Raw genomic sequence first — 27,821 nt, forward strand, 5'->3', positions numbered from 1 at the left:
TAAAAAAAAAAACGTTATCCTCGTGCATTTACAGCAGTTTTCAACTCCTCGCTGTTCTGCCACCGGGATCCTAATTCCTGGAATTATCCATTTATGACCTTCCAATGTGTTTCACTGACCAAAAACTTGGTCAGTTTTATTCTTTCTTTGCCTCAATGTCTAGCTTTTACTAGAATACCACTGTGACGTGCCTTTTAATATTTGTGTGTTGAAGATCTGATTAAATACAATTATTGTTACTATTTTCAAGAGAGAGAAACAGGGCCCGACAAAGTCTGCATCTGTTATTCTGGTCTGCACTTGGTGGAGCAGTCTTTCTATTTTAGAAAGTGAAGGTCTGTAATCTTTTCCAGCTAATACTAAGTATCTTCCAAGTTCCTTGCATGTTATAACTAAGATCAAAAAGGGTTTCAAATGCAAAGAGAGTCAAACCAGCTGAAAAAGAGATAAAGAGGATTTTATTTTTTTTGTATGATCTCCTATCAGCTATTTTGTCATGGTGAATAATGGAAATTACAGAATTTTGCTTGAGTTGCTGACAGCTTCTCCATTAGGGGCCAATTACACTAACTACGGTGTAGTTTTAGTTTCATGTCTATTAAGTTTTGTCTTTAAATAACTAAATCATCTAAATAACCTTGTTGTTGGAAGTAGCTCAGTTTCTCATTTGCCTTCCTGTGAATGATCTGAAATGTGTCAATGTTGAGTAAAAAGAGACATTTCTACTAGAGGTTTTAAATTTAAATTTTAAATGCACATTTCGACCCATGCACTCGTGCTGCCCAAATACCCAATGAACCTACAGCCCTCGTACATTTTGTTTTGAAGGGTGGGAGGAAACTGGAGCACCTGTAGGACACCCACGCAGACAATGGGGAGAACGTACAATCTCCTTACATACAGTGCTAGACTCGAAGCTGGGTCACTGGTGCTGTGATAGGGTTACGCTAACCGCTGTGCTTTTTGACTAAGATAATGATAAGGAATACGTTGGATTGTCCCAGCATAAACAATTGGAAAATTTTTAAACTGGATGCCTAATAATAAAAGATCTGAACAATGATTTTAATTTTCAGCTGAAGACACAAGACTGCTGGTATCATGGTATACACACACTCCCCTCCCCCTCTCTGCCCCCCTCTCTTAACCATGTTCTTGTGTGATTATTTATTTATGCTTTTAAATTTGTCATTATTTTTGGTCTTGTGCCATGGAGTAATTCACTTTCTAACTTGCATCTGTGTATTGATGCGGAAAGGAAGAATTGTGGTGTATCTGTACATAATACATATGTGAGGGCTTATTTATATCTATATATCTCTGTGTGTGTGTCTGTCTCTCCCTCTCTGTCTGTCTCTCTCTGTTCATCATGTAGGTATAGTAACCATGAGATGTACTTGTGGACACAGTGACGCTCACTTGAGTGCAGACAAAACCATGGAAGAGAAAAAGTCAGCCAGAGAATATTTCTCTCAGTTCATTTTGAAGATTGCTTTAGTGTCTAATCTGAAATGAGTTTGGAACAGCTCCGGGAAGAATAGTGACTCAAAAGCAGAATGCTGCAGGTGGTCTAAAACTGAAATAAGACTATATTTTGGAATTATTCAACAGTTTCACATTGATGAACTGTGGTCAGATGAGACAAGTCAAGAAATGAGGTCTATTTGTTTTGTCGTGCAACTGAGAAGAGTGGCCATGAATTGATCATTTTGGTGACAATAAAGACAATGGTGGATGAAATTGAAGCAGTGCCAACATATTAAAAATAGATTGGAGACCACGTTAAACAGCCATCGAAGTGGAATAACTGCTGTATCTGTGGCAAGATACCTGGAGTGAATTTCCCGGGTGTTGACAAGAGTCTCTTATAGAAGAAGGAAGAATAATGTAGGTACTAGAAATCTTATGCTTAAGTATTTTGATGCTTGGCACCAGCACTGTGTGATGAACATTGTCAGTATTCTGCCCCTCATTATCTTTGCTGGCCTCTTCATGTCCCACCCAAAAATACATTGCCCTCCATTATGTTTTGGACAAAAACACTTTTTTTTCTTGGCTCGTGTGCTCCACAGTTTTAAATTTGTAATCAAACAATTTGCATGAGATTAAAAAGTATATTCCAGATTTTATTCAAGGTTATGTGCATACATTTTGATTTGACCATGTAGAAATGACAGCACTTTTTGTACATAGCCTCCTCATTTATGGGCATTTATGTTTGGGAAATTTCGAATCATGTGTGTTTGTGAGTACTCAGGTTTGTTTAATTACTTCATTGGTCCAGGCTTGCTTCAAAGCTTTTGATCACCATTGGAGTCTGTAGTTGCCATTTTTTTCTACACTAGGATCAGAGATGTGCCACTAAGTCAAAGAAGCCATTATGAGACTGAAAAACAAGAATAAAACAGTAAGAGATAGTGCTCAAACCTTAGGATGACCTAAATCAACTGGAACATCATTAAGAAGAAAGAGTGTACTGGTGACTGGTAGGCCAAGGAACATCTCCATGGCTGATGACAGAAGAATTCTCATCATAATGGGGAAAAAAATCCCCAAAGGCTTTCCAACTGATCAGAAGCATTATTCAGGAGGAAGGTGAAGATGTGTCTATAACTCCTTTCACACTTTCAAGTGGTCCCAGGAATTAACGGTCAATTGGCCTAAAAAGGGTTGAGTATGGAAGGAAAATCGTCTCAATGCCGGCGTGAAATGACATCGTCTCACACGGGGGATGATGCCTCGTCCTCCCCAGTACAGTCCCTGGCATCGGCAGACGCTGGCGTTGCAATCTGGCAAGTGTAGAATGGCCAATTAGATTCTAGGATAGAAATTACCCAAGTTTTTGCGTGAGTGCAGTAACGTGAAGGAAGAAAAGATTAAAATGAAGGTATAAACATTGCTATGGGAAAGAGAGAGAAAATGAATAGCAATAAATTACAATAGTAGACAATTTTTAAACAGCGTGGGAAAATTGGTAGCGCTGTAGCACACAATTTATAAAGCCGGTTGGAAAAAGTGAAGGTGGACCTGACCTCCCAGAATGCTGTGCGGCAGGTGAATCCCTCCATTAGTGCTCTGTGCATACAGCCTTTTTTCTGCCGCACAGCATTCTGGGAGGGCAGGACCGCCGTTGCTTTTTCCCATGCTGTATAAATTGTGTGTGATAGCACCTATCAACTTTCCCACGCAGTTTAAAAATTGTCCGTATTGCTATTTATTGCTAGCACTTTTCCACAGTTTTTTATAACAACAACGGGTGGAAGGGCTCATACTGTGATGTACATAAAGCTTAATTAATCATGCCTAGTTATAACATAATTATGTTCAAATATAAGATCATAATACATTGATCAATATTTGGGGCAGATCCACCATCACTCGATGCATTATGACATCACTGGTAGAACAGTGCTAAACCTGGGTATGGGTCCTTAGCAAGAGTGAACGCGTGTAGTGTTCCAGTTAAGAGTGGTCAAGTCTGAACAGCAAAAAATGCCATTTCTATCCCGGGACACTGGACGGACGATTTAATGGAACGCAAGTGTAAAAGGGGCTAATGACGACTGTCCATAGAAGACTTAAAGAGAAATACAGAGGCCACGCTGCAAGATGCAAACCGTGCCAAAGGTGGTATGCTTTAGATCTTGGGTGGTTCCTTTATGCCTTCATACTTTGCTCTTGCTGTCTCTCTGATACAGGTTCATCTTCAAGATTCAATTTATTATAGTAATAAAACAATGCCATATTACATGAAATTTATTTTTGCCTGCTGCAAGGCAGACAGATTCACTAATGGCAGAAATTGCTTAAGCGCCTCTCACATTTCTTACAGTCAGACTTAGTAAGAGAAAGAGAAGCAAAAGAGAGTTCCTCTCTTCTCCGCCCCCCCCCCCCCCCCCCCACCCAAGTCAACAAGTGTCCGTAGATTTACCTCCAGCGCTTCTGCCGTGACACAGAATCCAGTCCAAACCTTTGGCAAACTGAACTCCAGATCCGAACCTCTGATACGGTCAAGAACCCTTTGGCGCCCATGGCACCTCCTCGCTTCCAGGTTCCGATACCTGGCGCCCCTCCAGCCAGTTCGAGCCAGTCACCAGCAGTCCGCAGTCTGCAGCCCAGCGCGAGTCTCCCAACAGTCGTCTCCAGTGGCCCACTGCTCTGTGGGTTTCTCGCCTCGAGTCGCCAGCAGCCCACCACATGCATTGGTCCCTCAGTCTCAGTGCCTCTCACGGGTTCACTGCCATGGTCCCCATCCCGTGGGTCGTCTCCTCCGCTTCTCCTTCTCAGATGAGGGTGGGGGTGGTGATCTTCCTGTCCTCTGGTGACCTGATCCAGTCCTCTCCTTCCCTGCAGTCTACGACCCCTTGTGGCTGCTGCCGATTAAAAGGTGCCGTCATCTTGGACGCAGACCCCGTGGTCATGGGATCTCAAGTAAAACCACCATCGGCTCCCTCAACAGGCCGTTGAAAGCCTATGTGGAGTAGACGGCAGTCGACTGGACAGTTGGACCCTGAGGGAGGGCTGCATCTCCGGTTCCTCGCTCCCTTTGCATCTGCGTCAGTGGCAGCACTGCTGCTAAAGTAACTGGCAGTGCCGCCATCTTGGTCTCATCTGTCCACAAGACCGTGTTCCAATTCCTGCAGGCTCTTTTAAATACTAATTGGCAAATTGTAATCTAGCTGTCCTTTCTGTGGCCAACTAATGGTTTGTGTCTTGCAGTGTAGCCTCTGTATTTCTGTTCATGAAGTCTTCTGCAGACACCTGCCTCCTGAAGCATGTTTCTGATCCATTGGACATGTGTTTAGGGATTATTCTTCAGTATGGTGTGAATTTCTCTATCATCAGCTTGTGAAAGTCTTCCTTTGCGATTACTGAGCTCACCAGTACATTCTTTTTTGAATGATGTTCCAAAATGTTGATTTTTATTTTGGTCATCCGATGATTTGGGCTATGTCTTGTACTGTTTTATTCTTTTTCAAGCCTCAAGTGGCTTTTTGGACATTCATTGGCACAGCTCTGGTCCTTGTGTTGAAAAATGGCAACTACAGACTCCAAAGGTGGTCAAAAGCTTTGAAGTGAGCCTAGCTCTCTTAGACCTACTCCAATGAAGCAATAAACATACCTGAAGACTCTCAAACACCTGTGAAGCCAAATGTCCCAAACATTGAAATGAGAGGAAAAGTATAATGAGGAGGAAAAGAGTATAAAAAGTTCTGTAATTTCTACGTGGTCAAAATGTATATAAATAACTGAATAAAATCTGAAATGTGCGCCTTAATTTCATGTGAATTGTTTGATTACCAAGGCAAAACTGTGGAGCAGGGGAAAATAAAGGAAAAAAATTGTTTTGTGAAGGGCACTGCCTATCTGTGGAATGCTTGTTTTTGACAAATGGTAATACAACATGAATATGTGGCAATGGATGATCTGTTCAATGGCTTTGGAGTCGGTAGTAATGTGGACTGTTTTTGTTGGCAGTTGGTTCATTCAACTCACATGAAATGCAATCTGCTGGGGGAGCTCAAAGGGTTGAGCCGCATCAGTGGGAGAAAAGGAATGGTGGATGTTTTGGGTCAGAACAGTTTATCAAGGAAGGGTCTCGTCGCAAAATGTTTGACCTACTGAGTCCCTACGACAGATTGTGTTAGGCTTCAGATTCCAACATCTGCAGTCTCTTGTTTGTGCACATCAACTCAGGTGACCATGGAACAAACTAATATAACTGCCATTCAGCCTCATGGACCTGTTCTGCTCTAGGAAAAACTGAGCAAAGCAGGTTGTAAAATGGTCTTTCATGTGGTTGGATAAATTGGCTGCTGTGGTCTGACTATGTCTCTGTTCCCAATGAGCACAGTGACTTAGGAATGCACCAAACTTGGGCAGACTTGCCTAACTCCAGGCAGTTTTAAAACAGAAAACTGTAATGTCTGAGTGCCTTTGCATCGGTGGGCACCCTATTTTCCATCAGTGGAAGATATCGAAAATTCTTGCTTGGTTTGAGCAAGTCACTCCCCAAAATTGTTTTTCAACTATGTGCAGGGTAAACTGTGGATTTTGAGTTTGAAAGCCAAAGTCCCAACTAGATTTTGTTAGTGTATTTAAAAGTTTGGACAAAGTCCATATACTTTTTGCATTGATTGACACCAAGTCTTCCATTTAAACATCCCCTTCATCCTTTTTCTGTGCACTATGATTATGGAGTTTACCATCAACTACTTTGACAGGACCGCCAGAACTCCCAAACTGTACCATATGAATGCCTCCAGTCATACACTTTCTTGACTAATGTCACTGGATTAAAATCCTGGAACTTAGAGTGGGTAAAAATTTGGAGGATGCTTCTTTTGGTTGAAGGATAGAACATGGACAACAGTCTTAAACTGAGGACTAAAGCACAAAAGTCTGCAGACGTCGGTATTGAAGAAAAAACACATTGCTGGAGAAAGTCAGCAGGTCAGACAGCATACTTTATATTGCTAAGAAACATAACCAACATTTCAGGGATGAGCCTTTCAAGGCATGAGCAAAATGTAGGCAGAGGCCCGAACAAAAGGGATTTGGGTCAGGAAAATGGCTTTTGTGTTAAAGACTTGGTGGCGAGGTAAGGGAGGTGTGAAATGCTGAGTGACATACTCTTTTCCTATTTCAATGTTCTTTACCCAATGCATTGTGAAAATACTGTCATCGAACGACTGCAGAGGTGCTTGGTGGCTACATACCACTTTCCAAGAACAAGAACAAAAGACTTCATGGAAGCAAGTCTTTTAATAAAAACAAAAGTGTGGTGAATTCAACATACAGCATTGCACATGTGCTAAGGTGTTTTTGGTTTTTGCCCTGGTATGGTTAACTGTCCTCTTTCCCTGGTATGGTTAACTGTCCTCTTTCTTTCCCTGATCTGTCCTGAGTATAGGGACAATTTACAGAGGAGCAAATTGATTTCTAAGATGAGAGGAAATTAGTTTTCCCCCACACCTTATCCCAATTTCTCTTTGAAGGCTCCAATTTTATTTCTGTGTTTTACATTTGAGTTTCAACTCTTCTACAGGTGTTGCAACATGATCTTTTGTTAGGTATAATTAACGAAGAATAATGTACCAAAGACACTTTAGGGAGCTATAATCCGTACAGTCCTCTTGGTAAATGGCTGTTCTACCCTCTGACTCAACAGTTGGCGTACCTCCTCCCTCCAGCTCTCTTGAAATATTTGTGCCAAGGCATGCCCACCAGCATCCAGGAGGAACTGGGACTGGGCTGTGAATGCCAATCTTGCCACCCACTGCCAAAACCCAAGAGCAAATAACAAAAACCTTCAGCCGACTCTACCAATCCCTGGTGCTATAACGCCCAATGGCTTTCTGCACTAAACCTCTGCGGGCTATGATTATAGTTCAATCCTTCCTGCAGGAACCTTGGGTTCTCCTGATTTTGGGGTGAGGGGAAACTAGGAAACACTGACATTTCCTTGAGTTTGTAACAAATCCCATTGCACAATTACTGCAATTTATCTAAAATCATTTTATTTTCACCACTTGCTCTCTTGGGTTTTGATACTTTTCTGTTTATGTGACTGTTCAGAAGTTCAACAGTCGACATCTTTGAGCTGACAGAAGGCTAATTTAATGGTTGTATGCCATTATCAGTGAAATATTCTATTGTCATGTTTTGATTCCACAGATAACTGAACAGAATAATTATGCAGTGTGCTGGATACAGTTGCAGTGTCATTATCTGCTCTCTTGCAGAGTTGCTTGTTATCTGTTGTGAAGTTGACTTGTTTCTTAACTCTTCAACTGCAGAACATATCACATCAAAGCAAAAGAATAGAATTTCAACAGTCATCCTAACTGATGGTGTTGTTCTTCCTAGCCCAAGGCACTCGGGGTGTTTCCCTTTTCGAGATCAGCTATGCTCAACTTCTTGCACTCCCTCTCTCTTAGTACTATCACACCATATTGAATGAAAACCTCTACATTTTACCCTGCATGTTTAATTAATTTTTTAAAATTTGAACATGGATTTTGGCCATTTAAACCCATGCTGCTCAATTATACCCAAATTAACCTATAACCCCTGTATGTTTTGGAGGGAGAGAGGAAACTGGAGCACCCGGGGGGGGGAAACCACACAGACACTGGGAAAACGTGCAAACTCCGTGCACATAGCGCCAAATCTGAACCCGGGTCGCTAGCACTGCAGTGGCATCGCGCAACCACTGTGCCACTCCAAAATCTTGAGACTAACTGGGTGTTAGGGAAATGTGTGAAGCATCTCTAAAGACAAGCTGCCAAAATTTGGATGATACCCATAATCAATTGACTATCATTTCAATTTCTGGCAAGGTAATTCCATACACTTGGTTTATTCTAAAGGCAGGCAATGCTGTTGTGCTAAGTATTTTAATGTGTTTGTTGCAGTCAAGCCACAAGTTAAAATTCTTTTGTACAATTTAAGACGTATATGTTTTACCTGAAATCCCATTACAAATGGCTTTTTCTTTGTATGTTTACTGTCATAATGTACATTCACCTACCATGTATATAACAGTGTAAGAATTGTTGTTCAGAGCCTAGTGCCTTGTTTGTACAAGAAATTTTCTGTCACCGGGCTTGCACAATCCCAGAACTACTAGAACAGTACTACTTTTATAATGTTTTGTAATGAAGAATTTCTTGTCCAGTGTCTAATCAAATCTCGCAATGTCAGCTTCAGAATTTGAAATTGCTGTAGAATTTTAAGTATCTGGAAGCTCAGGGACGATTATGATATTGGCTTAGTGTAATTACATAATATTATAAATAATTATAACAATCTTTCTATTCGGCCACAAACCCATCTGTCCAGCTCAGTGAGATTGATAAGGAACTGACCGACTAGTTAAGAATATTGATGCGATTTTCCAGGAACATTTGTAGTGTCCTTATCAACACCAGCATAATGCTCATGAGCCAAGTACCAAGCCTTGCTTTTTACCAAGGAGTAAGCTGGTGCACCCCTGGAGGCAGGGCTGTTTAGTGCAGCGGAGCACCTCACTTTATGAGGAGGTCGTGCAGCCTCAGAGGATACTGCAGGGCAGGAGGCAGCGGCATCAGAGGAGATGGTGGGACTCACTGACACCTGATGTCTCTGAAGGGACTCTATCTTGGTTGGGACGCCAGTGTGTGCCTTGACAGGAAAAAAAAACTATTTTGTGTACATGACAATAAAAGAATCCTGAATCTTGAAAATATCACAGATCAGCTCATGGTAATGGATTTTCCCTTATACGTATTTGTTGTTGATGAGTTGAGGCTGACCATATTTTCTGCAAGAGGCATTTAGATAAGTTTTTAAAGGTGAGGACGAGAATATTTTGAAGGGAGTTGCAAAGCTCAAGATTAAGGAATCCTCTACTTGGGGAAGAAAGAGGAATGATGCCATAGGAAGAAATTTATCATGGAGCAATGTTGCAGAATGAGTAACTTGCATTACTGAATATCTAAAATTGTAATTCCTTGGGAATAGAAAGTTGTAGCACAGAAATAAGATCTTCAGAGAAGTGTACTTTGTAAGTTTTTGACATCTCTCCTGTGACGCTGGTGAGAGCTTCAGAGAATGAGCATATCACTTGCTCTTATAAATATCAAGTCAAATTTGTAGAGCTAAATAAAAATGTAATGTTAAGTCGGTCTTTTATTTTTGTTGTTGAAGTGGATTCATCTCCTCCAAAGCTACCAGAAGAGGTTGTTTCCTCTTAGGCTTAATTCCAAAGACCGTGAATTGCAGCTTATTGCAAATATTGTGGGGTTTGGTAACTGTCATGCATTGAATATAACATTTGAAATTTCAAGGAATGGACTTAAGTTACTGAAGCAAATGTATGCTTTTCAGCACTTGGAGGTTACTTTAACCCCACATCCAGTCCCAGGAATCAACTGGGAATTTACTGGGACAGGGACCAATGGAAAAGGGACACTGTGCGAATGCTGGCATCAAATGATGTAATTTCACAGCGGGGATTAACCGTCTCTACCCTGGTGTTTGCTGACACCGGCGGGCTGATAAAATCAACAGAAAAGGGACAGCAGAAAGTCACCCATTTCCAGTTGAACACTCCCATCCCCGGGGATGAATGTGTTCAGTACAAAACAATTAGCATCCCAGTTAAGGGTGGCCCAGTGGAAATTGCTCAAAGGGCGGCCCAGTGGAAATTGCTCAAAGGGCGGCCCAGTGGAAATTGCTCAAAGGGCGGCCCAGTGGAAATTGCTCAAAGGGCGGCCCAGTGGAAATTGCTCAAAGGGCGGCCCAGTGGAAATTGCTCAAAGGGCGGCCCAGTGGAAATTGCTCAAAGGGCGGCCCAGTGGAAATTGCTCAAAGGGCGGCCCAGTGGAAATTGCTCAAAGGGCGGCCCAGTGGAAATTGCTCAAAGGGCGGCCCAGTGGAAATTGCTCAAAGGGCTTTCTATCCCGGGACAATTAACTGGGATGCCAGTGGAAAAGGGGCTTTTCTGATGGATCAGTGTCAATCCTGCACCTCAAATGCACTCACTGGTGCTGTTCCCGCAACTGTTTCCAGCCCAGCTAATTAGCCGTGCAGTGTCCCAGAATAGGAAGTCTTTTGTGCAGTTTCCACTGGGCCACCCTTAACTGGGACATGAATTCTTTTCCACTGAACACATTCATCCCCAGGGATGGGAGTGTTCTACCTTCAACTGGAACTGGGCAACTTTCTGCTCTCCCTTTTCCACTGGTTTCATCAGCACGCTGGCGTCACCAAATGCTGGGGATATGAATAGGTGTCGAGGCATTCAGACAGTGTTCCTCTTCCACTGGACACTGACCCAGGAAATTGTCAGTTAATTCCTGGGACAGGGTGCCAGTGGAAAAGGGGGCTACTGTCTTCAGGGCCTTGTGCACTAATGGTGCAGGGATAGAGCAGGAGGGTGAACCATGCCTCACTCCCACATGTTATCATTAAGCATGGCTAAAAGCACATTTGTATATACACAGTGAGTCTCTCTTTTAAATGCTCTTTCAAAATAAGGATATTCGTTTTCCTGTGCATACCCTTGCCTGACTAATATACTTGGGCCTAAGGTTTAGAACATAAGAAATAGGAACATGAGTAGGCCATCCAGCCCATCAAGTCTGTTTTCCCATTCAATGACTGATCTGATGTTAGGCTCGTATCTACCTATATGCCTCTTCCCCATTTCCCTTAATTCTCCTATTATGAAAAAAATCTATCCAACCTTGTCAAATATATTTACTGAGGTCGCCTCCACTACTTCAATGGACAGCGAATTCCATTGATTCTTCCTGTCAAGGCACACACTGGCATCCCAACCAAGGTAGAGTCCCTTCAGAGAGACATCAGGTGTCAGTGTGTCCCTCCATCTCCTCTGATGCCGCTGCCTCCTGCCCTGCAGTAACCTCCAAGGCTGTACGACCTCCTCATAAAGTGACGTGCTCCGCTGCACTAAACAGCCCTGCGTCCAGTGGTGCACCAGATTACTCCTTGGTAAAAAGCAAGGCTTGGTACTTGGCTCATGAGCGTAATGCTGGTGTTGATCAGGACGGCTACAAATGTTCATAGAAAAACAGTTCCTCCTCATCTGTCCAAACCCCGAGCTGAAAGTTCCCACTGACGTTATTCACATCCCTCTGGTTATTAATGTCAGAGAGCCACTAACTTCCCTGGTAAGGAAATTTCACTTCGGTTCTCAAAGGTTGCAGTTCTGATCTGAGCACGTCTCTTCTGATTCTACCATTGCACCTTGTGTTTTGATCCAATTGACGCAAGAAGAACCAGCTTCGTATAAAATACAAACCAAACAATCGCTCATTGTTACCAATTATTATGCTATCAGTATTGTCTATTGCAAATATTTGAAGATTTTTCTTGCAGTTTGCCGTGTTCAAAGATCCATTAGTGTTCTGTTGATCTGAAGATTATCCTTGGAAAAGTACATTTTTAGTATAGTATGTATTTCATCACGTGGTTGCATTTTCATAGTATTGTGGTTGTCACCTTAATCACTGAATGAAAATGATTCTATCAGTAAACAAATTCCATGACGTTTTCCTTGTGTTAGAAACATTTTTATATTTGTTAAAAATGCTTGGCTTACCAGTGATTTTAAGCCTTGGTTAACATTACCTAAGTTGAACCCGATCACCCAGAATGGGAGAGTGTAAAATTGTTAGCCAGGGTTCACGTTTGTACGCAGTAGCGTGCATCCTGTCTCCTTCACCCATCTGCATTCTCCCCAATTGCACACATATTCGCCACGAGCAGGCTTGATTCTACGTGCGTTCAGTATGGATGTTCGGAGGTGCACAATGCCCAAGTGAGCAAGGGACTGGATAGCACCTGATGCCCAAGGCATCTGGTCATCTGTTAGCAGTTTCTGTACAGATGGGCAGATTTACCCTAGTGTAAAGTATTGACGGAGACGATTATTGTCTCCCAAAATCTGTTCTATGTTGCATTTTATTGTTTGACCTTAGTTAACATTCTGACATGTGTTCTCTTTGATGTTGTGCCTTCTTTTATAAGGTATGAGAAATTTTTCCTCTGTAGGTATACAGTATTTAAATGATGCATTCTCTATTGTTTACTAGTTCATTATATTTTTATTCTATTGCACGTTATAGACTAAAGTCAGTGTAAACTCAACTGTAATATGCTTGGTTAATAAGGAAAGCAAGTAGAGACGTTTCCACAGCAACCAACCAATGATTCAGAACTGCATTGAAAGCTTTCTACCTCAGGCAAGCAACTGTCCTTCAGCTTAAAGCAGCTGCTTAGCCGGTTAGCCAATCACAGGGGCACAAGGAGGAATGACATCATATTAAAATTAACGCCATTGACATTATCAGATTTTGGTTCAGCCAATCAGTTGGGACCAATAAATGACAGCGTTGCCTCGAGGAGATGAGGCAGCAGTGGAGCGCCGAGGGTTTCTCATGACAAGACCCGAGTCAGAGACTGGCGTGCGAGGAAGGTATTAAGAAAGCAGCTGGACGAGCTTGTAAGTGAGTTTCCCTGGCGTGGAAAAAAAAAACTTGTTATGCAGTGGAGGTGGAAAAGGTTTAAAATGGCAAGGATGATGTGCCCACCATTTACAGGTAACGTTGCATTTTGCTTTCCCTTGGCTTGTGTGTGTGTGTGGATTATTATAATGACTTGGCATAGGTTATTATCGAAGTAAACACTCATAGGCCCATGTTAACCTCAGTCTGCCCATCCCTAAACAGCATTAATGATAAGTGACATGTAGAAAAACTTGTTTTTTTTTTCATTCTGCATTTGGATTGTTAGTTATTTTCAGTTTATTTTTTGTTCAATCCAGTCAAATATTCGAGCGAGTTAGCTTGTCATTATAACATTAGAATCACCGTTCGAAACATTTATGCTTTGAGATTGTGCACCCTCTCTCTTTCTTTCCTTCCGCCCCCCCACCTCGTCCAGTCTCCCTCACTAACACTCCAACCGTTCCTTCTGTGTGTACACACCAATGTCTTATTTTGTTGGGTGTGTTTTGTGCTATCAGTGTTCGAGCATTTGTGCTTTGGTCATCACAGTACAATGTTGAGCAGTTAATTAAGTGAGTGATTGGATGACGGCATTAATAAATGCTGTGGTTGCCAACAGATTTTCTTTCCATTCTGCTTTGGGCTTTTGTAGTTGCTGTGTGGATTCATCAGATATGTATCCTTTTTAACTACTTGAATACCATTTTCAGTGCCTGGCTGGCTGCTATTTTGTTTCCTTTGATCAGCGTCAATCAATTCCTTCATTAACAATCCTGCTGTGCTGTTTAAATCCATAGGTATAAAGCAAATGGTTGCTTTTATCTCATAGATAACGGGTGGCTGAATGATGTACTAGTTCTTTCTTTTGAGGGCTCGCCATCTGCACAGAGCTGAACTTGAGCTGGGCGTCAAGTTGGCAGTCCAGATGGGAGCCTTGCAATAGCGGCAGGTATTACAGGATAGAAGAGGAAGATTAGAATGTGATGAAAGATCTCTCTTGTCTTCCCCTCCCCAACAAATTAAAAAAAACTTTCTTTCATTACATTAAAAACTAGCAGAGACAAACGGAAGCCTCTACCCTGAGCCTCCTGCAGTCTAACATTAACATGGCACAAAATTGAATTTGGGGGCGGAGTGCATAGATATTGGAGCAGATAGCACTCAAACCATGTGGTAAATTTAAGGGAGTGGGAGGAAAGAAGCTTATCAGAGCAAGCGTCCTTCACCAGCTTTTAAAAATTATATATTCAGAGGCATCTTCAATGAGGACAAAAGTTGTCAAAAGGAATAAATACTTTAAGCATGTATGAAATTCCTCAGTGAGGAAGTGATTTCTGTTGTTCAGTGATTAAGGACAAAATTAATATGCAGGTAAAAGAAGCTGTGTCGAACCAGAAATATTTTCAGCCAGCCAAGGAAATTCTATTTTGTTTTAATGCCAATCCCATAATAAATTGGAACTGCAGTTAAACACAGAAGAAATAACTGGTGTCCTCTTTCTATTTTCCAAAATTTAATGTGTTCCTCTCCATCTAATCAATTTAAATTCTTTTCTGTCTCAATAATGTTTCTTTCTCTGGGGTATAGCTGAGGGGGTGAAAGAACCGTCTGCTGTCTTGGCTGAGTGCCAATGTTCACATGTGTGGTGAGGTGTTCGAGAAAGTGTTTCTGCCTCCCATGTGTGAGGGTTCACTGGTAAACATGCCCCTGTTCCAATCCAGTTATCAAAAGGGAACACCCCAAACAGCAAGCAATCATGGAGGAAGCTATTTTACTGCTATTTTACTGCATTCTTTTCTACCTTTAAGGAGGCATCTTGCTGAATTATTAAGTTCTTTCAGAGGGCCTGGAGGTGTAGGGTGTGGGGTTGATGATCGTGACCTAAAGGTCTGGAACACTTAGTCTGGACAGTTTTGGAATTCTGTACTCCAGTAGCTTGTTGGATTTTTCAGGTAGATGTCAGAAAAGGGGCAACAGCGAGTAATAAAGCCAGGATCTTTGCGAGGCAGGCAAGCAAAAAGGGCCAATTTATTCCATTGAAATTGGGAGGTTCTGTGCACTTGTGAACGGCTCTCTGAAGAAGTGTATTTATCTATCACTTCTCAGTCACTGACAGCTGAAATTCAAGATGGAAGAGTTGACCATGTCCATTTCTGAAATTTAACTATTTTACGAGTATAAAACGGGTGAGAGAGGGAACGAGTTTTCTACGCCTTATAAAAGTTCTTAATGCTGGTGATGGAGAAGAACAAATAAAACTTAATAGCCGAGGAGGACATTTATCAGTAAAGAATCCTAACCATTTCAAGTTATCCAGGTACATTTACATTTCCAGACAGCCATTAGAATTTACCTGTGAGCATCAGGGTAAATCATAGCTCTTCATCTGGCTTCATGGAAGAACTGTATGTACTTGGCAAAATGCTGCTGGTATTCATTATGCTGATGTCTTGAATTTTGTTCCGGAGAGACCCTTTCACAAAGCACCACAAGAACCTTTTTCAAATTTAATCTCTTGCTGATGAATGCAAAAAGTTTATTGGAATGGTATGGCTGACTGACCTTTAATATGATGTACACTGGTTGCATCTTGTTATTGGGCCCCAGTTTAAGTGGGTTTGTGTTGTTTTTGCCTTGCTTTTAAACTATGACAGTTTTTACTTGGACTAACATTTGAGGCGGAAGTATGTCCCTTGTTGAAAATAATGTTAAAAATGAACTTTAGAAGTGGCTTCTCCAACCTCTGGGTACAGGAGAACATGAGCTATGAATTATAACACTTGTTAGGCAAGCAAACATGGATCCATTGCAGGATGCAATGTGACTTGAGAACATGGAAGTACAGGAGTGGGCCATTTGACCCTTAAAGCCTGCTATGCCATTCAGAAGAGAGCCATAAAACCATAGATCATTACAGCACTGAAAACAGGCCCTTTGGTTCTTCTAGTCCATGCTGAATTATTATTCTGCTTAGTTCCACCGAATTTCACCTTAATCCTAGCCCTCCATACCACTCCAATACATGAACCTCTCCAAATTCTTCTTAAATATTAAAATTGAGCCTGCATTCACCACTTCAACTGGCAACATGTTCCACAGTCCCAACACTCTGGAGAAGTTTCAACCTAATGTTTCCTCTAAACCTTTCCCTTTTCAAGCTTAACCCATGTCCTCTGGATTGTCCTCAGTGGAAAAAGCCTACTTCCATTAACTCTGTCAATACCCCTCATAATTTTGTATACCTCTATCAAATCTCCCCTCATTCTTCTAGGCTGCAGGGAATAAAGTCCTAACCTATTTAACCTTTTGTTCTAACTCCATTCCTGAAATCTTGGTAACATCCTACTTCTCTGCACTCTTTAAATCTTTTAGGGTTCGGTGACCAAATTGCACATGGTACTCCATATATGGCCTCACCAATGTCTTGTACAACTTTACCATATTGTCCCAACTCCTCTATTCAATACTTTGATTTATGAAGGCCAATATGCAAAAAGCTCTCTTTCCAACCCTATCTACCTGATCATAGCCAGTATGATCATAGCCAATCTTCAGTTCCATGGCAATGTTCTCCTTTCTCTCCCCACACCGCCTGAAAACTTTTGCATCTGGAAATCTATCCATGTATGCAGCAACTTAGACTCTGCAGTCATTGACGACACGACTGTGGTGGGGCCCATCACACAAGAATGATGAGTTAGCTTACAGAAAGGAGATGCAATCACTAATGGACTAGTGCAGAGTCAAGAACCTACATCTGAACGTCAACAAGACAAAGGAGATTGTGGTCGACCTCAGAAGAGCCTGGAGGGGGGGACTCTCCACCATCGAGGTAGTCAAGAGCACCAAATTCCTTTGTATGCACCTGGTGGAGGATCTCTCCTGGTCCCCCAATACCAGATCCATTGCCAAGAAGGCCCAACAACACCTCTATTTCCTGTGGAGGTTGTTAAAAATTTAGCTTCCACCCTCACTACATTCTACAGAGCATCCTATGTAATTGCATCACCGCCTGGTTTGGGAATGGCACCATCCTAGAATGCAAGTCCCTGCATCAGACTGCTGAGGGGATTACTGGGGTCTCTCTCTCCACCATGATGGACATTTATAATGGCCATTGCTTGCTGAAAGCCACAAACATTGTGAATGACTCCATACACCCGTCCCGCAATCTATTCTCCCTCCTGCCATCTGGGAAGAGGTACCGAAGAGTTCGGGTCCTCATGACCAGATTACGAGACTTAATCTCTTCTCCCCCCCCCCCCCCCCCCCCCCCCCACCTCAAGCCATGAAGCTTCTGAACTCCAGGGATACAGGGCAAGCATCTGTAACATGACACTTATAAATGATATGTTATTTATAAAAAAATAACCAGCTCCACGGTCCAGAGAAACGCTATCTCATTTATGCTATGAATGACAAATAAAAGTGACTTGACTTCTGTAGTAGAGAATTTCTCACTTTCAGCAATAAATGGGTGAAGAAGTTTCTCTTCCTAAGTGATTTGCCCTATATCCTGAGATTTTGATATCTGCTTCTATCCTCCCCAGCTAGCCTGTCAAACCCTGTCATAACTTTTCATATTTAAGTGAGATCTCTTGTACTTTTAAACTGTGGTCAATTCAGGTCTGATTATGTATATCCCTTCTTAGATAAACAGATCAAAATTCCACTCAAGATTTCATCTTACGAAGGCCCTTAATCACTGTAATCAGAGATTCTTGCTCCTTCGTTTCTTTCAGTGAACATCAGTGTCGCCTAAATGTTCGTATGAGTAGTGTACATTAGGCTCCCTTATATATTATCATTGCCCAGTGATTCATTACTTGAGTTGTATTCTGTCTTTCTGTTTGTTCCTGGCTGGATAATGTCAGATTTTACTGCATCTGCCCTGTGTTTGCCCATGCATTCAGTTTGTTCGCAGCCTCCTCAGAATTCACAATTTATATCATTGGGAAGCTTGGGAATATTGCGTTCAATTCCTTCATCCAAATAATTGATGTGTACTTTCAAAGACTGGGGGTCGAGCACTTCCTGCAGTGTCCATATATTCCTACGAGCCATTGCCTGTCACTGAAGAAAACCATTCCTACTCTTTGTTTCCCAGTCATCCACGATCATGGCTGATTTGATTGCTTCATCTCTACATTTCCAGCCACTAGCCATCTGCTATCTTGGTTATTAAAACCCTGTTTTAACCTCTACCTTAAAAATAATTAAAGAATATGCTTCTACTACCCTTTGGAGGACAATTATCAAAGACCTGATCCTCAGAGAGAAATTTATTGTGTCTCATCTCTGTCTTAAATGGGTGATTCCTTATTCTAAGCAATGAATCCTGGTTCTAGATTCTCCCAAAAGAAGAAACATCCACATAATTCCACCACTGTTTCATCCAAGTTCCCCTCTTTCTTGCCTCCAGTGGATGCAAACATGATCTATCCAATCTTTCCTTCAAGCTAACCCACACACTCCAGGTATTGGATTAATAAGCAAAAAAAAAAAATGGCTGGAGGAAATCAACAACGTGAGCATCTGTGGAGCCAAAGGAGTGGTCAATCATGTCTGGTTGAGACCCTGAAACAGACCCTCGATGCTAACTATCAGTCTGATAATGTGCTGTCTGACCCGCTCAGTTCTTTCTGCAGTTTGTTCTGTTCCAGATTTCAGCATCGAGAGTCTCTTGTCTCCATTACATTAATAAATCTCATCTGAACTGCTTCAATTGTTCTTGCACCCATCCTTAAATAGGAAACTAATACTGCGCACAGTACTTTCTCAGCCATTCTCAATGGGGGCCATATGCTCCCCTCCACCCCAGCATATTTAAGGGGGTCCATGGATTGAAATCATAAAATAGATTTGATGTTTTGTATGTAGTTGGTGGAGAGAAGTATGGAAGAAACCAACTAAAATGGCCTGCTTCATAGGGAAGGGAACCGATAAACATTGAGCAGGGTCCTTGGGGGCCAAAGCCCAAAAAAGGTCAAGGATGGCTTCTGTATACAATCTCCCTACCTTTAAATTCAGTTCCTGTCAAAATGATTAATCTTCATCTTGTTTTAATTCTGGTGTGGTAAAGAAATTGATAATGTCTGAATGTTTGCATGAAATGCTGGCAATTCTATATGGAGCTCTCAACATTTCCCATATAACTGGCAGGAAGTTCATGACTCCCATGCAGGATTTTGGATGCATGGTCTTCCTGAGAGTTCATTGCCAGTATCTCTCAAATTGTGCTTCTACTTTGTGCTCCTTTTTCAAAGGGTGAAGTGTGACCCAGGTTCATTGACCCACTCATTTCAATGTAGAGTAACAGCTGTTGGGGAGAGAGACCACTTTTTGTGTGTCTTCAAAGGGACTAAAGAGGGAGAAGTTAAGAAGTTTGGAGGAATGTTCGTATAGTTATGCGTGCATCTTTCTCCAGTTAGCTTCAGATAATGCACTTAATATTAATTTGTATGCTTTGAGTAATTTAAATCTTCAGTGTTTTATTAATTTTGTTTAACTTTTAATAATTTGCTTAACTGCATTGACAGCTGGTTCAGCCTAGGAGTGTGGTTGTCAAATCATCTCACCATGATCAGTTATGTCAGCTTAATTCATTATGTCCTTGCCAGGGAATTTACTCAAGGTAGGAATGTGCATTATTAGACAATCCCCCAGCTGCTTATCACCCTTGGGAAATTTTAGACTGATGGTGATATTAAGAACTGCAATTTCCAAATAGAACAGGACATTGTTACATTTTGACCCAATGATGCCCTACCCTCGAATCTTGGTCACTTGAAAGTTGTACTCATAAGATTTGCCTTTACTCCACCTCTGAATGCGATGATGAGGAGCTCATCCAGAAGAAAAAATGCAGCAGGTCTGCCAGCAATTGAAAAGCAAGCATATGTAATGTCTACTGGAATCTATCAGGGAGTTTCTGAGAGAAGCTCATGCATCCTATTTCTCGCCTCACCAAAAAACCCCATTTTTTTTCTTTTTCTTTGAAGTTGGTCAACTTACATATTTCCAACATTCCAAGTTTTTGTCGCAAAATATTAAAATGCATCAGGAATATTTGCTATATTGGGGTGCCATGTTTGGCTTTCTTATGATGTCCTCTTCCCGCAAATTCTTCAACGTGACATCTTCAGGAAACCATTCCTGCAACTTATCAGTCCCTGGCAGAGGAACCATTAGCCCTCTGTATCACTCTGTATCTCCTGGTTCTGAAACAAGATGTTACAAACAAAAATTGCTTACAACTTCAGTTATAAACACCTCGCAGTCTTGGGATGTTCTAACCAGCCTCTCAGACAACGTGTTTCCATTTGTATGCAAATATGTCAGTAAAGATCCTATTGGGGGACCAAAGGACTTGCAAATTTTGTTTTTGTTCAGAATGTTTCAAGACATTGATCAGAGCATGGAAAAAGCACCCTGTTTAATTCACTTGAATCACAGATAGGGCCCTAGCTCAAGGTGTCATCCAAAAGTTGCCACGTGGCGGCACATCCTCCTGTACTGAAGTGTCTGACAATATAATGTGCACAGCTGCTGTAGTGGGGCTTAAATTCACGACCTTCTAATTCAGAAGTGAGACTGCTACTGCTGAGCCAAGTCTACACTTCATTTATACATAGGATTAACTATTTCCATTCTGTTCTTCTGACGTGCAAGCATAACCCATTATTTTGTTGGCTTTGTTGATTGCCTCTGCATCGACTGCAAACAGCCAATGCTGTTTCCCTCATTGTTTGTAGCTTGGTGCTTCCAGCCGTTTTGACTTTGCTCCAGCAATAATGATCCTCTGTCGATCCAACCAGGAGCAAAGCGTCCCTTATGATTTTTAAACTGCAGTAAACCTCAAAAAGCAGCCCTATGCAAATATTCTTAAAAATGTGTATTGAACTTGTTCCTGGATTGTGAACAAATAATAAGTAAAAGGTCTGGTTTGTGTGGCATGTATGTAAAAATAAAGACCTCCCTTCAGGATGATCTTGTTTTGGAAACCATAAAATATATCAAATATCCATATTTTGATTGGGGGGAAAAAGAATAAACCGCAGCTCATTAAAATGATTTTTGCGGGCCTTTGTTTTGAAAATAATGAGAAGCTTCGAGGTCTATTGGGGAGAGTTCCACATGCTTGCCTGTAGTATGATAAAGCAGCTCAAGCTCATTTGAAAAACTTGGCTCCCCTCTGGTGCTTCAGTCTGTGTTTTTCTTTAAGGGTCTGCTGGATTGTTTCTGTCTTTTATAATGTCCCTCCACGACTCGTGCGGGGCAGACCCGGCTCAGAAACAAAAAAACAGCGTTTTTCATTGCAGCTACTCTATTCTTTTTTTCATGCAAACTGATCAGTTCTGCCCCTCCTCCCAAGCCTTCCTTCCCACTTCATGTGTGCTGCCTACTTTTTGAATTCCTGCATTTAGCAAGGTTTTGCACCCAGACTGTGACTGGAACTGCAAACGTCACTTTGCATCCACTTTCCATTGAAATAAATAGAAAGAGAAACCTTGTCAGATCGAGAGCGTTAGTAGCTTTCCGGAGGCATGGATCGGACAGCCTGAGCTCGCGCTTACACTGAATTTATTTGGAAGATGAGGACGAATGGGATACATTGTTTTAATTCTTCTTTGGCTTGGCTTCGCAGACGAAGATTTATGGAGGGGGTAAAAAGTCCACGTCAGCTGCAGGCTCGTTTGTGGCTGACCAGTCCGATGCGGGACAGGCAGACACGATTGCAGCGGTTGCAAGGGAAAATTGGTTGGTTGGGGTTGGGTGTTGGGTTTTTCCTCCTTTGCCTTTTGTCAGTGAGGTGGGCTCTGCGGTCTTCTTCAAAGGAGGCTGCTGCCCGCCAAACTGTGAGGCGCCAAGATGCACGGTTTGAGGCGTTATCAGCCCACTGGCGGTGGTCAATGTGGCAGGCACCAAGAGATTTCTTTAGGCAGTCCTTGTACCTTTTCTTTGGTGCACCTCTGTCACGGTGGCCAGTGGAGAGCTCGCCATATAATACGATCTTGGGAAGGCGATGGTCCTCCATTCTGGAGACGTGACCCATCCAGCGCAGCTGGATCTTCAGCAGCGTGGACTCGATGCTGTCGACCTCTGCCATCTCGAGTACCTCGACGTTAGGGGTGTGAGCGCTCCAATGGATGTTGAGGATGGAGCGGAGACAACGCTGGTGGAAGCGTTCTAGGAGCCGTAGGTGGTGCCGGTAGAGGACCCATGATTCGGAGCCGAACAGGAGTGTGGGTATGACAACGGCTCTGTATACGCTTATCTTTGTGAGGTTTTTCAGTTGGTTGTTTTTCCAGACTCTTTTGTGTAGTCTTCCAAAGGCGCTATTTGCCTTGGCGAGTCTGTTGTCTATCTCATTGTCGATCCTTGCATTTTAATACAGTGAAAGAAAATGCTATAAGCTGGATGATTACCCTTAACTAGTTTTACAAGGGTCTATTATAAATTTGAAAGTTTTATTCTATGTGAAATGGTTTTCTGTTGATCAAGATCCACATTTAGAAGTGGTGTAAGGGTAGATCTTTGAATATTGTTCCTTATTCCAATGCACTACTGCTCGTTCTTCAACTCTGTGAACCTTTCAACAAAGCTCTCCTGTTTTTGTCCTAACTTCAACCAAGACTCAATCCTGGATAAGCAGTGCTTTGAGTTTTTTTTAAAAAGTCTTGCCTTCCATTTGCTCTTTCCTTATCTCTGTTCAGGTGTGAAATATAGTGCCTGCAGGGTTGGATGGCTCCAATAGGGGTCATCCACTCATAGTTCTGTATGACAACCGATGAGGAGGGGTGGGAAAATAAGAGCAGATGTGGCTGAGAGCTCTGTTCACTTGAAAAATGAAAATGAAAAGAAGCAGGAAGTATACAAGTGGTGTTATCAGAACAGATCTGATCAAGCAAATTCTTAAAAGCATTAGGGCAAGTCGGTGAGATGTATCGTGTAGTCAATAGAGAAGGCTCAAATAAGAGATAGCTGATGAGATTGTGGATGATCTTTCAAAATTTCCTAGAACTGGAACTGTCTCACAGATTGGAAGGTGGCCAATGTATTCACAATATTCAAGAACAAATTTAATTTGGCATCGTGTTCAAGGCAGACATTGTGGGCCAAGGGGCCAGTTTCTGTGTGTACTGTTCTAGGCTCTAAAAAGGAGAGAGAATTTTGCTGACATCACTTGTAGAAAGTAGAAACTTTTGGATATTTTCCATAAATTTTTATTAATTTTCATTTTTTGCTTGGTGTGAACCAATTATAAATGTTTTTGAAAATCAAACGGAAGGAACTCTGCCATCCTGAACTTGTGTGTGATGCAGAAGTTGCAAGATTCTGAGAGAGTAGATACTATAGAAAAATATCCTCTTGCAGGAGTTTCCAGAAGTTGGTAATCTCAGGACATACAGTTAACCAGTTGGGAACCATGAAAAGGTGATGCTCAGCCACTGAGATCAACAGATTTTTGTTCAACAGATTTTTGTGCACCAAAGGTATGGGAATTGGGGACGAATCATCTTGGATCAGCTGAAATCCAATTGAATAGTGGAACAGGCTTGAGGCTTCATGTGACCTACACCTATTCTATTTCTTGCATGGAGCTGAGGGAAAGATAGAAACTAGAGGGAAAGGTTGAAGTCTTTGAGCCCTGGCTGGGCGTAGGAAGCAGCATTAATATGTAATCCAATTCATGGAAAAAAAGATGGGGGAAATGCTTTGACTGGAACTGGCACAAAGCAAGTTCAGCTTCTCATGCAAAGAGATGGGGAAGGCTTGCCCTATGTTGGTTGCAGTATAACTTTATTTGGTGGAAGTGAAGTGAATTACAAGAATGCCCAAGCAAGTTCAGCTAAGTAAAGGAAAATGGTAATAAAATGGATTTTGCTTATTTTCCAAATGTGAGGGAAGGAGAAACCCAATAAATACCCAATGGACTAATGTGAAAATCCCAACTGGGTGCATGTGATATTTGGGACTCTCAAGTCAGAATGATTGGTTATTGTATAGATCAACCCACCCTCCTCCCATCCCCCAGCACCTTCATCCCTCACTGTCCTCTCTCTGGGTGGATGTCTGGTGAGATGTTATGTGGGGAATTGCTTCTTCCCACTCAAATGAACTAAGTGCTTCCAATCGTTTTCTATCCAAAGTCCTTAAAGGCTGCACTTTACATCTGGGTAAAAGAGGTTACGAGTGTAGAAATTGGATGACATGATACGTTCATTTTGTGCCAGTGTGGTCCAGCAGGTTACAGTGACCCAGCTTCAGTTCCAACCTCTGGATCTATCTGCACATTTTCATTGTGACTCCATGGGTTCCCACTGGTTGCCCTAATTACCATTGACATTTTGACTGATGGGTTAATCAGCTACTGTGCATTCCCCAAATGTTGTTGGGTGGTAAGGGAATGGCGGCATTGCTGGAGTTGCTGTAACCACAGCACTGCCTCTGGGTGCATAACTGCAGGGAGCAGAGATCCAGTGCTCTTCCCGTGGGGTCCTACCACACAATCCAACTGCTGTAGCTCCTTTCAGGCTTTAAACTGCCTGTTTACGGATCCAGCGGTGGTTTTACTCAAAGGTTCTGTGAGCGCAGGGTCTGCACCCAAGATGGCGGCGCCTTTGATCGGCAGCAGCCGTGAGGGGTTGCAGACTCCGGGGAAAAACTGACACAGGGTACCTGAAAATGGGGAGAACACACCAGTTTGAGAAGAAGCAGAGGAGGTGACCTCGGTGGCTGTCCAGTGAGGGGTTATGTGGCTGAAGAGCACACAGGCTGCGGTGACTCAAGGAGAGGAACCTGCACAGGCTGCTGGCAACTGCGGTTGAGGGATTCACACCAGGTGGCGGACAGTTGGAGACTGACGCGACTGACTGAAGATGTACCAAGTATTAGAACCAGCATGCAGGAGGAGCTGAAGGTTTTCTCACTGTGTTGGAGGTTTGGATTTGGAGCATGGGCCGTGATGCTTTAAACTCGACTCTGGCTGCAAAAGCTGCAGTAGCCCTGGAGACAAATCTGTGTTCATGTTTGGACTCTGAGGGGGCTTCTCTTTCTCTGACTGCAAGAGGGGCTTCAGTCAATTTTTCCCAATGGCGAATCTCTCTGCCTTTACAGCAGACAAAAGCAAATTCCGTGTAGTATTGCACTGTCTTCATTACATGGTGATAAAGGTATCTCGAATCTTGTTGGGAGAGGGTGATGAGTGGGAAGTGAGTGCATGTGTGAGGAGGAAGAAATGAAAAGGGGAATAAATGGCAGAAAGAGATTATGATTGCTCTGAGAACCAGCAGAGAATTTGATGCTCTAAATAGCTTCCGCCGTTGGCATAAGGAATTGAGACTTGTCAGAGACTGGATTCGAATCATGTCAGACCTGACACTTCCTTGCTCTATTCCTAGTAGATTTCCTGGTATCAGGCATAATCCTGGTGATATTTAATATCAGCTTTAGCTCCCAGCAATGTAAATAGGAGCAGGGAGATGCAAACCTTTGTAATTGTGTCACAGTCTTTAAAGAATATAAAACATGTTGCACTAGCTTGTTGCATTTATTACTATTTTAAGGCCAATCTCAGAACTGATTACAGACAATCCAAACACCTTCCACAGTCCACAGTGTGCCAAGGCCAACAGGGTGTTTTCTCCAGCATTTAGTTGCTGTGATGATCATTGACTGAGTGCCATATTGATTCTCCATTTCTTTCGTTGGTCATGGCCACAGCAGTTTCCATAAGGACATTTTGGAACGTCAGATGGAGTGTTTCTCTCACAAAGACACTGCATAGAAACATAGAAGATAGGAGCAGGAGTAGGTCATTCGACCCTTCGAGCCTGCTCCGCCATTCAACGAGATCATGGCTGATCTTAAAGTTCAGTACCCCGTCCCCGCCTTCTCTCCGTAACCTTTAATACCCTTATACTGAAGAAATAGATCTTAAATATATTTAATGAACCTGCCTCTACTGCCCTCTGTGGCAATGAATTCCACAGATTTACCACCCTCTGGGTAAAGAAATTCCTCCTCATCTCGGTCATAAATGGTTTGACTATTATCCTCAAACCATGGCCCCGGGTTCTGGATTTTCCCAACATTGGAAACATCCCATCTGCATCCATTCTGTCCAGTCCTGCCAGAATTTTGTCTCCATGATCTTCTAAACTCCAGCGAGTACAATCCCAATGTGCGCAATCTTTCCTCATAAGTCATTCTGCCATTCCAGGTATCAGCCTGGTGAATCGCCTCTGCACTCCCTCCATTGCAAGAACATCCTTCCTTAGATAAGGTGACCAAAACTGCACACAATACCCCAGGTGTGGTCTCACCAAGGCCTGTACAGCTGAAGTAAGGTATCCTTGTTCCTATACTCAAACCCTCTTGATATGAAGGCCAACATACCATTTGCCTTTTTAACCACCTGCTGTACCTACATGCTTGCCTTCAGAGACTGGTGTACAAGTACCCCAGGTCTCTCTGCACTTCCCCATCTCTTAATCTATTGCCATTCAAATAGTAATCTGCCCTCTGGTTTGTATTACCAAAGTGGATAACCTCACATTTATCCACATTGTAGTGCATTTGCCATGCATCTGCCCAGTCCCTCAATTTATCCAAATCACACTGGAGCTTCCTGACCCCCTCTTCCGTGCACACAACCCCTCCTAGCTTAGTGTCATCTGCAAATTTGGAGATATTCCATCCAATCCCCTCATGCAGATCATTAATGTAAATTGTGAACAGCTGGGGTCCCAGTACAGATCCCTGTGGCACCCCACTGGTCACCGCCTGCCACTCAGAAAACGAGCCATTTATCCCAACTCTCTGTCTTCTACCTGCCAGCCAGTTCTCAATCCACATCAATACTTTGCCCCCAATCCCATGAGCCTTGATTTTGTAAGCCAGTCGTTTATGCGGGACCTTATCGAAGGCCTTTTGGAAGTCCAGGTACACCACATCCACTGGCTCTCCCCCATCTATTTTACCTGTCACCATCTCAAAGAATTCCAATAGATTTGTCAAGCACGATTTACCTTTTGTAAATCCATTTGACTCCGTCTGATCCCTTCTCTGCTAGTCATATGCTCCGCTATTACATCCTTAATAATGGATTCCATCATTTTGCCCACTACTGATGTAAGGCTCACCGGCCTATAATTCTCCGCTTTTTCTCTACCCCCTTTTTTAAATAGTGGGGTAACATTATCTACCCTCCAATCCATGGGTACTGATCCTGAGTCTATCGAGTTCTGGAAAATAATTCTTAAAGCATCTGCTATCTGAATGGCCACTTCCTTGAGTACCCTAGGATGTAGATTATCAGGCCCTTGGGATTTATCTGCCTTCAATCCCATCAATTTCCCCAAGACCATGTCCTTAGAGATACTGATTTCTTTCAGTTCCTCCCTTGCATTAGTCTCTGTTTCCCAACATCCTTGGGAGGTTATTTGTATCCTCTCTTGTAAAAACAGAACTAAAGTAAGAATTTAATTGGTCTGCCATTTCCTTATTCCTCATTATATATTCCCCTGATTCCGACTGCAAGGGACCTACTCTGGATTTCGCCAATCTTTTCCTCTGGACATATTTATAAAAGCTTTTAGTCAGTTTTTATATTTGCCGCAAGCTTACTTGGGGGGGGGGGGGGGGGGGGGGCGGCGGGTGGTGGTGGGTTGGGAGGGAGGAGCAAGGGAATATGCATTCACAAGATTGGAATTTCCAAGACCGATATCACCAATGTACATGATGTACTTTGGGAAGTCTTTCAACCACACTATCTCCATGAAGATCAGGGCCATTCTGACT

General features: G+C 42.5%; 1 protein-coding gene across 8 annotated transcripts in view; it reads left to right on the plus strand.

Moving 5' to 3' along the window:
- LOC138740343 (serine/threonine-protein kinase PAK 3) overlaps positions 1-27,821 on the plus strand; it is a 201,864-nt gene that overhangs the window by 54,367 nt on the left and 119,676 nt on the right. The window contains exon 1 of one of the 8 annotated variants that reach the window (XM_069892853.1): positions 12,925-13,109. The exons of the other annotated variants lie outside the window; for them this stretch is intronic. The gene's annotated coding sequence lies outside the window, so the exon portion shown is untranslated. Of the gene's footprint in view, positions 1-12,924; positions 13,110-27,821 lie in introns of those variants that run through there. 8 annotated transcript variants of the gene reach the window in all.

Source organism: Narcine bancroftii, chromosome 8 (assembly GCF_036971445.1).
Source record: "Narcine bancroftii isolate sNarBan1 chromosome 8, sNarBan1.hap1, whole genome shotgun sequence".
In the NCBI taxonomy this organism is placed as follows: Eukaryota; Metazoa; Chordata; class Chondrichthyes; order Torpediniformes; family Narcinidae; genus Narcine; species Narcine bancroftii.